The 13,717-nt window shown below is 38.1% G+C and overlaps 1 protein-coding gene across 2 annotated transcripts in view; it reads left to right on the top strand.

The window, feature by feature from the left end:
* The first annotated feature begins 7,445 nt into the window (after positions 1 to 7,445).
* LOC123311390 (netrin receptor UNC5C) overlaps positions 7,446 to 13,717 on the top strand; it is a 191,263-nt gene continuing 184,991 nt past the window's right edge. For both annotated transcript variants that reach the window (XM_044895293.1, XM_044895292.1), the window contains exon 1: positions 7,446 to 7,688. The gene's annotated coding sequence lies outside the window, so the exon portion shown is untranslated. The remainder of the gene's footprint in view (positions 7,689 to 13,717) is intronic.

The raw sequence follows: 13,717 nt of genomic DNA, 5'->3' as shown, positions 1-13,717 counted from the left end.
CGGTAAACCGACTTTATTTGAGAGAAATATAACATACACTGCGCAAAAAAATTAACGCACATTCTGAAAATCTCAATTTTAATGAAAATTAACTTTACATTGACTTGATAACGTATTTTTTATGTTCTCTCGGGAAGGTTTTGAACGAAACAAGACACATTAAATGGAAGAAAAATTCAGGATTTCACCGAATATTATGTGAAAGAAGAGAAATTAACAATTTTCAAAATACTGAAATGCTGATAAGTGATTTAATACTTGGTATTTCCATCCCTTGCGTTAATTACAGCTCGGCAAAGACGGTTCATACTCAAAATGAGTGATCTTAAAATGTTCTGATCTAATCCTTCCCAGATTTCTCCGAGTTGGTTTCCTAAGTCATTAAGAGTAGCTGGATGATTTTCTGAACTTCTCAGCCTTCTATTGAGGTTGTCCCAAACCTGCTCAATCGGATTGAGATCTGGACTTCTTTCTGGCCATTCCATTCGAGAGACTTCAACCGCTTCAAGGTACTCCTGAACGATGCGCGCACGATGGGATCTGGCATTATCGTCCATAAAAATGAAATTTTCACCAATGTATGGGGCAAATGGCACTACATGCTCTTCAAGAATGTTCCTTATATACTTATCAGCATTCATAGCTCCATTATCAATGACCACTAGGTCTGTGCGAGCAGTCAAAGATATTCCACCCCATACCATAATCGATCCTCCCCCGAAACCAGTAGTATTCAGGAAATTGCACTGAGCATATCTTTCATGTGGACGTCTGTATACAAGGGAACGTCGATCACAATGGTAGAGGCAGAATCTAGACTCATCTGTGAAGAGAACTCTTTCCCAATCGGCCTCTTTCCAATGGATATGCTCTTTCGCAAGATCCAAACGCGCCCTTCGATGGGCTGGGGTAAGAGCTGGGCCTCTTGCCGCGACACGAGGCCGTAAATCATATTCTCTGAGGCGATTTCTTATTGTCTGAGTGCTAATTTGCACCTCATGAGTTTGCTCAAGCTGAATTTGAAGGAGGCGAGCGGTTGCAAACCGTTGTCTCAACGAAGAAACTCTCAAGTAACGTTCTTGAATGGCAGTTGTTACCCATGGTCTACCCTGTCCTGGTCTTCGGACATTTATACCTGTCTCCCTGAATCGCTCCAACATTCTGGACACACTTGTATGGGAAACTCCAAACCTTTCTGCAATTCTTGTGTATGTCCACCCTTCTTCTCGCAAAAATTCATTCTTGAATGAAATTTCTTGAGCCAAGATAAGATTTAATATGTCAAGAAAACGTTAAGACAAGATTCTTTTGAATTTCATGACTTTTTCTCAAGACAAGACAAGAAGTTTGTCATCAAGACAAGAATTCATTTCTTGTTGGCCACTAATCTTCGAAAATTTTTAATTTATAGCATAAAGTTGTTATGAGTTTGGTTTGTATCATGCCAGAATGTTATCGAATGGTCTAATAATTAAAGTACCGAATTTGGGTCGGACAGCCTGTACATCTCACCCTGAAATGATACAAATTCGAAACATTGCCGATCCACATTTCCCGGTTCCTATGTCATGCAATTCGTGTTCGTTAAAAGCATCGTTTCCCCGTGTATGAATAAGTCATGCAGGAATTGACAGCTGCCTAATACTCTCGTTTAATCCCACTTTATAGGTAGGTACTGACTCTTCACGAAAACTGCACAGCCTGCAGACCTTTCTCAGCGACGTCTGTTGTTTTTGTGTATGATGAGTAGGTGAACCGTCAGTTGTTATTTTGTAGTTTTTGCCCGTGCCTTTCAGAAGTTATTTGAATACAATGGATAACGCTCTTGAATGGCTATCATCAATTATTATGGGGAGCCCGAGGTCCAACATCATCCGAAGGGTGCGATCACCATGGCGCGCGTATTTTGTTTTCGACGACTCGTTGAATATTCCGGATGTTAAATCCTGTTGTGGGCATATGAAAGCGATCGAATATGACGTTGAGTCCCTTACACCATATTTGGCTTCGAGAATGAATTTTTATTCTTGACACTGAGGTGCAATCAAAAGGAAACACTAGAGGTGTTGAAGTTCGAAACGTCGAAATAAGACTAGTTTTTGACCCAAAAATAACGGTTCGCAGGCTAATTACGAGGATATATTGAGAAATTCTTAGCCTACTATAGAAACAAACAGAATTTCAATGTCAAAATATTTTATTACTCAACATATTCTCCTCTTAATTGGATACATTCATTACAGCGAACCTGCAACGTCTCTAGACCTTTCAAACTTTTGTTCAGTTGAAGAAAGAGATAATAGTCGGATGGAGCCAAATCTAGTGAATAGGGGGGGGTCTTCTACTAATTTAAACCCTAAATCACGATTTTTTTGCATGGCAACATAAGATTTGTGTGCAGGGGCGATGTCCTGCAAAAACAAAACACGTTTGGATAGCTTTCCGCGTCTTTTCTCTTTAATTTTTTCCCGTAGAGTGGTCAGTAATGTCGAATAGTAATCTCCGGTTATTGTTCTACCCTTATCCAAAAAATCAATCATGATTACTACATGGCAATCCTAAAAAACTGAAGCAAGAACTTTTGCAGCAGATTTTTGGACACGAAACTTCTTAGGTCTCGGAGAACCAGAGTGTCGCCATTTCATCGATTGTTGCTTTGTTCCTGGATCGTAGAAATGTACCCAAGTCTCTTCATAGTAACAATTAGGTAAAAAGTCTACATCGTTTTCAAATCGAGCACAGATTGAACGCGATGCTTTGGTCAACATTCGAACATTTGGGGATCCATTTTGCAGCAATTTTCTCATGTCCAAATTGACGTGAACTATATGATGAACGCTTTCGTATGAAATATTCAGTGCTTCAGATATCCGTTTCAGCCCAATTCGACGGTCTGATAAAATCATGTCATGAACTGCGTCGATATTTTCGGGGACTGACACAGAAACTGGCCTTCCCGATCGGTCATCATCTTCAATAGAAAATTTACCTCTTTTGAAGCTTGCAGTCCAATTTTTCACGGTCGCATACGAAGGACATTGATCACCAAGGGTATTAAGCATATCTGCTTACCTCTTAACCCTTTCAAATACTTGATGATGGCTCTATACTCCAATTTTTCGATTTTCCCAATTTCGGTGGACATCTATTTTCTTTTAATTTATTGCGTAACTCTGGTTTACTTTTTCGACCTCAAACTTCACACTGACACTTCTAATGAGTTATTGTTCGTTGCTATGGTAACGCAATACTTTTTTATGCATGGAACTGGTCTGGGCTAACTAGATATCAATACATCCTCGTATATTCAGAAACCAGGCTGTTTGAAGATACATTTTCCATTTAACCATTTCATGAAAAATAATAATAATAATAATAATAATCTTTATTTGATCAAATATCAACAGATGTAGATCACGTCAATACATATGAACCTATAATGAAACAAAATCTCCCTCATTCAAAAAATAAGAGATACTATCCTTAAAGGATAAGGTGGATAATGATACTCCACACCACAAAAACCATTACTCTGTTTCAAACCTGCAAAGTATTCAATTTTCGGTGAACTGATATATTACTTCCCTTATCCCTCAATTATCATATCACGGCTGCAGAGAATATGCATGCTCAGAGTTTCAGACCGGAGCGGAACGTGCACAATAATCCGTTTTACATAAGTAAAACTCGATTCGCATTAAAACTCGGGAAAAATATAAAATTCCGGACTACGGGACGCACCCGCATAGCTCCAGACTCGGCTGAAATTTTATTTCTCGACAGATACGTCTGCTTTTGTCGCGCAGCCTGGCACAAAGCCTATTTGGAGAGGTTTTGCTCATTTAATCCGTAAAGTGGATTCAAATCTCACCCCTAATGCCCTTCAGCGGCGAGGCAACGGCGGTTTCGAGGATTTTTGGAAGACGGGGATGTTGTGAAACAAAACACGCATCGGGGGCGGGTAACCAGTCCGGAAAATATTCATGCTGGGTATTGTTCGATTCTATAATTGCGGATTCTGAAAATTTATGAACGATTCTTGTAGATGGAAAACATTAATCTGATTGGGATCCTCGTTTGGGCTCACTATAGACATTTGTCAAAATAATTTCGAAAGTTTTCGAAATTCAAATCTTCGCTAAGTGGTACTTCTTCTCTTTTTGGTTTCAGATATTATTTCATGTGAGGAAAGGCAAAAGAAATTTCTTGCTTATTATGTTAACAAACTCAGTCAGTGTTTTTTGTTGAGTTTTTTTCCCTAAGCTCTCGAATCATACGTCAAATTGTATGATATCCCGTTAAATTATTCTCTGCTCAAACTTCATCTCATAGAGTCATTCGGGGCAACTGTGCGCACTTTTGCCTTTCAAGCCATACCCTGTTTCAAAAGTTGAAGGTAGGAAAATTAAAACATATTCATAAGATAGAGAATTTTCTAATCTATAAAATAACATCAAAAAGCCAACAAACAAAAACGTTTTCTTTCCTCAAAAAGAAATTTAATGGTGAAAGTCGGAGTGCGTTCACATCCCCCGAATTGCGGGTAAGTGTGCGCAACCTCACGGGGTAAGTGAACGCAGTGCTTTGTGAACCACACAATCAAAACAAATTAAAAAATAATGTCATCAAAATGTTACAATATTAGAGAAGCGCCTTTTTATAAGCACTGCATTATTGTTCGTGCCACAATTCGTGATGAACACAACACTTGATACATTCCCCTGTTGGTGGCTCTTCATATTTTCCCGAACAAATAGGTCAATATTGTTCGAGTCTTAACCAAGAAAATCAACAATGTCATAATTTATTCTTCACTGAGCTAATGCCCATATAATGAATCTATGCGCACACTTACCCGCGCACACTTTCCCCAGTAAGCCAAAATTTGAATTGACGTTCTTATAGAGTTGAGTTTCAAGAAAACCTAAAATTTTTCATTACATATTCAGATTAATATGCCCATGATCGAATAAAATATTGTTTAACACTTTTGGACTTGGCAGAATTAGCAGAGATGCTGAAAATTAACAAGAAAACTAGTGAATTTGATTGTTTGCAAATAAAAAGTTAACGAAACGTCGCACGGCGCACTTCTATGAAAAACTAATTTGGGGATTCTGCTCCCTTGCTTCACCCAAAAGAACCCCTCTTTCATACATTGCATAGTCGAGATATACCCACTGCGCTCAGTTACCCCGAATGTTTCCACCTTGTATGGGAGGTCGATTTCGAAAAAAATTCATAGATAGAATATAGATAGAATCAACCGAAATAAATCTGATCATATAGTGATAGCAATGTTCCTGCCATTCGATAAGAAAAATCTCTTCACCATCCAGAGCCTTCATCATCATGAAATTTAATTTCCACTTGAAATTCCCAGAGATTGGTAGCGGTATGAATGGTGTAGAAATCGATCGCCATTTAAGACGCAACTCTGCAACATGACATTTAATGCTTCCACGTTCAACGAACGCAACTTTTAAAATTAATAAAATGACGGCGTCCTGACCATCTGACAAAAAATCCATAAAATATTCAGGAAATGAAAAAAAATAAAAGTCGATACTTTACGATCATTTCAGAGTGAGAAACGTGAACGAAATAAAATGAGAGAATTCAACTATCGCTATGTGCCAGCTCCCTTATATGGACGCTGTCCTGCTGTGATTTCTATTAATACAGACAGAAATTTCCCTGTACGTATAATACGTAATAAACAATCAATTCACAGAGGAAAATGGGGATTGAATCCATTCACTGGCCCACTATTCAAAAAGCCATAATTCACTACCCCTCTCAGACGTCGAATAGTAATTTCATTCTCAGTCGAATGGCGATAGATTTTCCTTTGTTCGTGGTTTCAGGTAAATGTTTGTGTGCTGTTTTCATTCCTCCACCGGCACAGGCATATTATGTTTCAGCACTTTTATGGTGATGGGCACGATAATATACCTGTAAATTTCTTTTAGTGGGATGCACCATAAGGTTTACGAAGTGGACGTTCCTTCCTAGATGATGATTTTATAATTCAGATTGCACATATGTTATTGAATATCTACTAATTTTTTTCAGTAATGCACCTTTGGAAAAGACCCCGCACAAAAACTCATAGACAGCATATAACCGAATTTTGATTCTGTGAAAGATTTGTTTTTCAAAAATCGACCTTTGTGTGCATAAATTGGAAAATTGATAAATGTGGGAGGAGAAAGGTCCTTATGTCCCACAATCTTTATTTGATTTTTGCTTGCCGCCATTTGATTCAGCTGATTTTGAGAAGGACTTCATATGACAGAAATTTTTTAATATTTTAGCGTTGTAGCATGTATTTTTTTAGACTTGAAAATGAGACTCTTTTGAAAAGTCTCGTAACTAGTCGTAATAACCACTAAATAAGGATGAGACAAAAGGACTTTTCCTCCTCGTTCTTGTAATTTTATTTCCTGAAAAGAGCGTATTTTGGAAACTACTTTATTTTGTCTTTTATGTTAAGTTCATCCCTATATATATATTCTTTTGAATGTAAACCGCAATACATTTTTGGTTATCGAACAATATAGCATATGTATGAGTTTCAGCAAAGGTTAGTGTAACGGGGTACCATACAAATTGGAGTATGATACAAGAGCTTAGGGAAAAACCTCAGTAAAAAAACCCTGTCTCTCCGTGAGTAGTGTAGTGATGACAAATGTGTTTACAGAATAAGCTTTTAATACTGAAGGTATTCATTGATATAAAAATTTATTTATCCTCTTTTCATTTCGAGATAATATCTGAAACAAAGAAACAGAGCAGAAAACGAAGGAAAAAGTGAATAATAAAGCTTTCATCGAAACTTATTCGAAGACTTGATGATGAATGAAGAAAAAAATAAATAACCATAGGTGCATAACTTGTCCTTCAATTGCACTGGGAGGAATATCATCTCTGCGTCAAAAATCTTCTGTTGATCTTGGTGGAGGATCACCCTCGTCGTTAGAAATGCTTTCAGTACTCAAATTAATAATAGCCAAATCTTGCTGTTGACTGGGAGGGTCTTTCGACCAGGTCCATCCAGTCTTCCACGTGATGATTCTTCTGTTCTTCAGTTGTTCGAGGAACGCTACAGGACCCTTATGTTGGGGAATCATCTCCCATAGATATACCAGTGGTTATTCAGTAGAAAATTGAAAAAAACGAGAAAGTAATAAAAAAAAACTATTTCCTGGGTATGGAATATCTCGAACAGCCTCTTGTTAATCATTAACTCTGAGGACAAATCTTTGGATCGGAGTACCTACGACAAAATTGCAGTTTTTCAGTAGGTATCCCCTAGGGATACTTCTTCCGGAGGATGAAATGCAGAAGCAAATAGGAGAAAAGTCAACCGCGCGCGGTCATGCTCCCCAACGCGTACATGGAAGCGCTGAACAGGCAACGAAGAGCTTTAGTTCGGACTGAAACTCGGTGGAGAACGGAGTGTAGTAGTCTTCTACGCCGCTGGTTCCGCGCTTTTTCGTCCGTCCCATGTTTACATTTTGTTCGTTCGAGGACTCCCCCAAAAATCACTGACAAATTTTGGTTTTTTTTTGTGTTACCTCGATAAGTTACGGTGGTTTGTTTTTTGAATTGTGGATTTTTTTGTGACTCGAGTCTTGGTACTTTCGGATTTATAACAGCCTGGATTTACGTACGTTGTTCTTGAGGTAAATAAGATGCGATTAATTGTTCAACGATATCCTCCTGAATTGGATTATCTGGATGTAAATTTTGTAGAAATATTGAGGGATGAAAAGTGCGTCAAGTGTTTTCAATGAAAACGTCAGAATTCAAAGTTGGTTGTTGTCTTTCATCCACCGGTCTACAGTATGATATTCTGAAAGTTTCCATTGGAAAAATATTCGTGGCGACTACTCAGAACCCGAACCCAGGCTTCCACAGTTAATTTAATCGCTGTCAAAGAATTGGGAAATAACGAAATTGTTGCAGATTTGGTTTGGATGTTGTAATCGACTACCTGCGAAAGACAATCGTATCATTAAACCGAGAATCCAGCTACATTACGCTGAAATAGATCTCTCAAGGCGAATAATGACAAGGCGTCTCGCTTAAGGTGTTATGTCTAGTTTACATATATGGCGGATCAAATTTATCGACGCCGCATAAAAATATAATTGAATTACCATTAGGACTAACCGTCAAAGAAGTTGCGAAACTCCTTCAATTGTCCGGCTTTTAAAATGGAAACTAACGAGTTGGAGTGGCTGTACAAAAGAATAATGAGAAGATTTTATTTTACCCGGAGCTATTTGTAAGAGTCTAGCTAGCATGAAGGCGCCAATTCATTATGAAGAATGTTCTTGATATCCTTTCGGAGGTTATGAAGCAGTTTGAAAGCTTTGCATTGATAAATTGCGGAGTTACTTACAGTTTATAAGACATTGAGATCATAGTTACAATGGTACATATAAAATACTTCCACAATTCGTGATTCCTTCGAGTTTGAGCAATAATGAAACTGGAGAAAACAATTCGTTGAGCTATCTTTGTTTTCTCAGATTTCTCTCGAATCCAATTCGTTAAAGTCAATGGAATTTCGTATTTCACCCTCTATTTTCTCTTTATAGCTTCAGACTCTCAGGATTAGAAGCTCTGATTTTATGTCCTTTCGAGATTAGTAAGGTATTGACTTCGATTTCTTCTCTTCAATTTCCAGCCTGTCTGAAGAGGAAGCTCATGGTTATCTTCGTGTTAATCTCTTCAATGGGCAATAAATATCCTAGATCCAGGTCGTAGTTCATTGGGTTTTAATGTGATGATCTTCCACAATATATTTGTACTTTCTGGGAGAGGTTTCAGTAGACGTCCTCGTTGAAGCGAGCTTTGAAGACATCGATAAAGTGAAAATAGTCGGTTATGGAACAGAACATTTTGATCTGTCATATTTTTTATGGATCTCTGCGTACATTTGTTTCCTTTACCTTATTGATTTACAATTATTGTGCTGTCAGTTTACGGTGAATTAGAAGTGACTATTTTGATAGTTTCATTATTTTATTGAATTTAAAATGGGTCTCGAATGCAGTTTCTGAAGAGTATACTTCATTTTATCTTTTCTGATTATAGGCTGGACTTCAGCCTTCAGTAGTCACTCTAGTAGTATGAAAAAGGACGACTACCTAGCAGTATTAATTTTTCGCTGTATAGAAATAACAGATAATCGGTTTGATAAGGTTTACTACTCGGCTTACTATAATATAAAAATCATTTCAACCATAATTATTCAAGAAATTATTACGATTTACGAATAGCCTTTGAATATGGGCTCGAATTTCTTCTATACTATTTTATTATTTCCTCATGCCATCCCATACTGACAGAAACATCAGATGACGTTCTTAGAATTCTTCTCCTAAATGAGTTATCTTATTTTACGCTCCCAAATCCATAAATTAAGAAGTTTATGTCCTGTATCTCATTAAAAAATTTTCATTATTCGAGAACCGAGATCATTAAAATTTCAATTCGCCATTAGACGAAACGGATTAGTGTTTTTAATTTCCGAACGGCCTACAGTTGGCAATAATTTGTTGACAGAACCATATGTAGTAGGTTCATATTAATGCGGGACCATGAGGAATGTTGGGAACGGTCGAAAGAGATATTTTTGTCCAAAATAGAATAGCTGCGTCATTACCAGATGTCGCTGCAACGGAACAACCAAAAATCGAATTCTACCAACTGCTCCTCTGGGTACTTATAAATCCGCCAGCGATTCCAATTTCCTCTTTATCTTAATAACCTACATACCGCTTCCGTAACTGAATCGAATTCATTGTTGACTCAATTTCCATTTTCATCTCGGAGTATTAAATTTCCCTGCGATTCGGGGAGTGACTTGGGCCGGAAGATTGACTAGTGCCATTTCCTAACTTTGTTTCCTATCCGGCAAACCGCAGAAGACTCGAGACGATCAAACTTTTCGGAACGTAATTATTCGCGATAATAATCCAAATAATGAATTTGCTTTGCGGTAATTTCACGCCAATAAAACCGGGAATGGGAGTTCCACTTGTTCGGGGACCGCAGTCGGGGAATGGAAATGGTTTCCGACATTTTGCGGCGCTATTTAGAGCAATCTGGATGAATTCCTATAGGTACATCCTTCGGTGTCTCAAACAGGTTGAAGAGGAGATTTCGAGGGAGATTTTGTTCTCTTTTGTATTGATGAATTGATATCTAGTTAGCCTAGACCAGTTCCATGTATAAAAAATATTGCGTTACCATAGCAACGAACAATAACTCATTAGAATTGTCAGTGTGAAGTTTGAGGTCGAAAAAGTAAACCAGAGTTACGCAATAAATTAAAAGAAAGAAGATGTCCGAGTATCGAGCCATCATCAAGTACCTGTATTTAAAAGGGTTCAGAGGTAAGCAGATTTACGAAGATATGCTTAATACCCTTGGTGATCAATGTCCTTCGTATGCGACGTGAAAAATTGGACTGCAAGCTTCAAAAGAGGTAAATTTTCCATTGAAGAGGATGACCGATCGGGAAGGCCAGTTTCTGTGTCAGTCCCCGAAAATATCGATGCAGTTCATGACATGATTTTATCAGACCGTCGAATTGGACTAAAACGGATATCTGAAGCACTGAATATTTCACACGAACGCGTCCATCACATAGTTCGCGTCAATTTGGACATGAGAAAAATTGCTGTAAAATGGATCCCCAAATGTTTGAATGTTGACCGAAAACGTGCAAGGGTAGAAGCATCGCGTTCGATCTGTGCTCGATTTGAAAACGATATAGACTTCTTAAACCGAATTGTTACTATGGATGAGACTTGGGTACATTTCTACGACGCAGAAACAAAGCAACAATCGATGGAATGGTGACACTCTGGTTCTGCGAGACCTAAGGAGTTTCGTGTCCAAAAATCTGCTGAGAAAGTTCTTGCTTCAGTTTTTTGGCATTGCCATGGAGTAATCATGATTGATTTTTTAGATAAGGGTAGAACAATAACCGTAGATTAATATTCGACATTACTGACCACTCTACGGGAAAAAATTAAAGAGAAAAGAGGCGTAAAGTTATCCAGAAGTTTTGTTTTTGCAGGACAACGCCCCTGCATACAAATCTCATGTTGCCATGCAAAAAATTCGTGATTTAGGGTTTGAATTACTAGAACACTCTCCTTATGCATCAGATTTGGCTCCAACCGACTATAATCTCTTTCCTCAACTGAAAAAAAGTTTAAAAGGTCGTAAATTTTCTTCCAACGAGGAGGTTATAAAAGCTTTGGAGGTCTGGTTTGCAGAGCAAGAAGAAACATTTTTTTTGAAAGGTCTATAGATGTTGCAGGTTCGCTGTAATAAAAGTATCCAATTGAGAGGAGAATATGTTGAGTAATAAAATATTTTGACATTGAAATTTTGTTCGATTCTGTAGTAGGCTAGGAATTTATCAATATGTATATCCTCGTATGTCTCAAACTGCAGCTCTAAAACGACACTGAATCATTCAAACATATACACATTCCACATGCCTTAGTGTACAACCGAAGTCTCCATCATTTTGAATTCATCCCGTACTCTTAACCCTAATTTAGAAGTCTTGATATACGAATCTTCTTCATTCCTTGTATGTACACAGATTCGTAGTGAGCGCGGCATCTCGAAATGGACTCGGCGCTTAGTCATTTGTTATGTCTTGAGCATACCATTATTTCATAGCGTCTAGCTCATTGACGGTCAACCAATTGAACTTGCTATGATGCCTGGAAGTGATGTCTTTTTACCCTGATAATTTCTCACGACAATCCAAGTCTGATACCTTGTATTCAGTGAGAGCAAGGCACCAATTAAGAAACAGAGTTCCATAAATTTTTATTTAAAAGAAAATATGGAATTACAAATAAATATAGGACGAAAAAGTGACCACAGAAAACCTTGGATGCTCATGCTCAGCTCTAAGATTTCGCAAAACTCGATAGCTATTAAAAAGAATGACCACCAAAATGATGGATATGAGCTTGTGGAACATGACATTTCTCACCCCTAAACGTGGGAACGACAAAATAAACGAAAGTACCTATAAAAAAACATTCGTGTATGACTACAGTTGCACTCCTGAGTCATAACACTAACGATAACAACACGAAAAACTTCACTAATTAAATCAACACCGGGGAGAAACATTTAATGCCCGTTTTAATGCCTTTTATTACACCTGGTAAAACGCTTGAAAGGCGTGCCACGTGATTTATTCCAAAACTTCGACACCGTCTCGACAGCAGCGTAATCCTTTCTTAATTCTTTCTCGACTGAGAATCGAGTCCGATAGTGGAAAAGTGTTTGTTATTTACTGTTAGAGGAGTGTTGTTTTATTTGATTACGACAAATGGGTGTCTCCAGGATTTTTTTCAGATGGGCTAGGATCTCGAATGACTAACCTGGAATCGGATACGTTGCTAGCTGAGTCAGTTTACGATACATCAAGCTATTGGTTTGACCTCGGTTTTGTAGAACGAAAAAATCGATAAACGCGTTGAAAATTGTTGAATTCGGCTGTGTTTTTGAATTTTTACAGCCAGGGAATCACGTTCATCATGATAAATCCTAGGATTGCGTGTCCTAAATGGAAACATCTCCTGATTTTTCATAGTATTGAATATTTCTGATTATCATCTTTTGAGGAGACTTGTTGAAACAGTGGGAGAGGAAGTAGGAAGTATGAGGTAGATTTCAGTGAGAATATACTACACTGCGCAAAAAAATTAACGCACATTATGGAAATCTCAAATTTATTCTACAACTGAAGGTGTTCTCAATGATAATTATTTTTATCAGAATTATGCATGCATATGTTATCCACTTTAAACGGTTTTCTTCAATACAGATGTTTTTTCCCAGCAGGAATAAAAAAAGATGATATTATCAGATTTTGAATGTATTGGCTTCATTCTAAAATCAGTTGTTCTCGATCAATTCTAGTGATCAATAGTTTTTCTTTCGTCTGATTTTCTACACTCGACCGCTATGCAACGCGAAACACGCAATTTGACCCAAGAGGAATGTGCCCAAGCACAAGAATTGCAGAAAGATTTGGAATTTCCCATACAAGTGTGTCCAGAATGTTGTGCGATTCAGGGAGACAGGTATGAATGTCCGAAGACCAGGACAGGGTAGACCACGGGTAACAACTGCCATTCAAGAACGTTACTTGAGAGTTTCTTCGTTGAGACAACGGTTTGCAACCGCTCGCCTCCTTCAAATTCAGCTTGAGCAAACTCATGAGGTGCAGATTAGCACTCAGACAATAAGAAATCGCCTCAGAGAATATGATTTAAGGCCTCGTGTCGCGGCAAGAGGCCCAGCTCTTACCCCAGCCCATCGAAGAGCGCGTTTGGATTTTGCGAGAGAGCATATCCATTGGGAAGAGGCCGATTGGGAAAGAGTTCTCTTCACAGATGAGTCTAGATTCTGCCTCTACCATTGTGATCGACGTTCCCTTGTATACAGACGTCCACATGAAAGATATGCTCAGTGCAATTTCCTGAATACTACTGGTTTCGGGGGAGGATGACCTCGCTCGCACAGACCTAGTGGTCGTTGATAATGGAGCTATGAATGCTGATAAGTATATAAGGAACATTCTTGAAGAGCAAGTAGTGCCATTTGTCCCATACATTGGTGAAAATTTCGTTTTTATGGACGATAATGCCAGACCCCA

Source organism: Coccinella septempunctata, chromosome 4, assembly GCF_907165205.1.
Source record: "Coccinella septempunctata chromosome 4, icCocSept1.1, whole genome shotgun sequence".
In the NCBI taxonomy this organism is placed as follows: Eukaryota; Metazoa; Arthropoda; class Insecta; order Coleoptera; family Coccinellidae; genus Coccinella; species Coccinella septempunctata.
Note: the sequence above shows the minus strand (reverse complement) of the source record. Positions and strands in the feature narration are given on the sequence as shown.